Source organism: Babylonia areolata, chromosome 26 (genome assembly GCF_041734735.1).
Source record: "Babylonia areolata isolate BAREFJ2019XMU chromosome 26, ASM4173473v1, whole genome shotgun sequence".
NCBI lineage: Eukaryota > Metazoa > Mollusca > Gastropoda > Neogastropoda > Buccinidae > Babylonia > Babylonia areolata.
The window spans coordinates 17,588,802-17,590,538 of NC_134901.1; the positions used below are offsets into that span (position 1 = coordinate 17,588,802).

The following is a 1,737-nucleotide window of genomic DNA, read 5'->3' on the forward strand; positions in this document are numbered from 1 at the left end:
ACTGTTCAGCCTGTGTCAAATTATGTTACAGGTATGGAATGCACACAGTTCCATTAATCCTTAGCCTTAATTCATTGTTTTCCTATGCTGCATAATCGCCGGTCTCGGTTTTTCATACTGTTCACCAGTTTCACCTAAAACATGTGATGGAACCTCTCTCTCTCTCTCTCTCTCTCTCTCTCTCTCTCTCTCCCTCCCTCCCTCCCTCCTTCCCTCCCCTCTCTCTCTCTCTCTCTGAAAAACGATTCTCACATTTCTCTTTCCTCATTTTTTGTTGCTCATTTTGCTTATTTGTGATATTTTACCCATGCAACACACTGACACACGCGCGCGTGCACGCACACACACACACACACACACACACACACACGCACACACACACTGCACACACACACACACACACACACACACGAAATGGAAAAAAGAGGGGGGGGGGGGGGGGGGGGGGGGGGGGGGGTAGGCACAACACACTCTCTAGTATCTGAGGATGAAATGAAAACCCAAATCCATTGAGCGCTGTACACACAAGCTTTCTGGCAGATTAAAAATCACGGCTTACCTCGCCTCAAGTTGGATCTGATATGGTTTACCGCTGCTGACCGTCTGAGGGATGGTAATGTCAGTCCAGGGAGTGGCCGGTACTTTAATGAGCCTTACAATGTAAAGATAAGAAGCACCAGGGGATATAGCTCAGTGGTAGAGCATTCGACTGCAGATCGAGAGGTCCCCGGTTCGAACCCGGGTGTCCCCTTCTTTTTTTTCTTTTTTTTTTTTTTTTTGTCTTTTGTTTTTTTGTTTGTTTGTTTTTTGTTTTCATTTCATGCTATGTACAGTACGCATTATGTGATTCACCTTTTTTTCCTTCCATGTTCGAACCCGGGTGTCCCCTTCTTTTTTTTTTTTAACTTTTTTTTTGGGAGGGGGGCGGGGGGGGGGGGGGGGGGGGAGGATAAATAAAGCACCCCGAGTACTATCCATCTTCGTGCCTCTTGCCTTGATGCTAAGCAACCTGTACTTTTGTCATGAATCAACGTTCATAGATTCTGTCCCTTTTTATAGCTAGGTGATGGTTTTTGGTTTTCACTGCATACAGAAGTCCATGTATGAAAGTGTATGGATAAAAGTTGTGTAGGGGCTAACCACCACCTTCCTCCTCAACGTACATCTCTCTCTCTTTCTCTCTGTCTCTGTCTCTCTCTCTCTCACACACACACACACACACACTCACACACACACTCTGCTCACACACACACACACACACACACACACACACACTCACACACACACACACTCACACACACACACACACACACACACATCTTTATGGAAAACTACATGGATTTTTTTTTCTTTCAAAACAAAAAAGAACTTTTTTTTAAAACAAATTTTAAAAGAAAAAAGAAAGGGGACACCCGGGTTCGAACCGGGGACCTCTCGATCTGCAGTCGAATGCTCTACCACTGAGCTATATCCCCCGCTGAAATACAGAAGACTCTTTTGCCTTATATTTTTAATCAAGTATACGAACATCTGATGACATTCCCATGCAATCGCCTTGCGGCACTGAAAAGGGAAGCAACCCATGCAATATGATCGAGTATAGCTGCATGGATGCAGTTGCTACAGTGCCCAGGGCCAGTCTAGTCATGCAGAGGTGGAAACATTAATTTTGTTGTCGATTTTTTTTTTTAACCGTGTCCACGTATATGCGTACGTATATGCACACAGACAATGTCG

The 1,737-nt window shown here is 44.8% G+C and overlaps 2 non-coding genes across 2 annotated transcripts; one reads left to right on the forward strand and one right to left on the reverse strand.

Moving 5' to 3' along the window:
• Positions 1-679: 679 nt before the first annotated feature.
• Positions 680-751, forward strand: Trnac-gca (transfer RNA cysteine (anticodon GCA)). The gene has a single exon. It is a non-coding gene; the product is annotated as a tRNA-Cys (tRNA).
• Positions 752-1,403: 652 nt separating this feature from the next.
• Trnac-gca (transfer RNA cysteine (anticodon GCA)) lies at positions 1,404-1,475 on the reverse strand. The gene has a single exon. It is a non-coding gene; the product is annotated as a tRNA-Cys (tRNA).
• Positions 1,476-1,737: the final 262 nt, after the last annotated feature.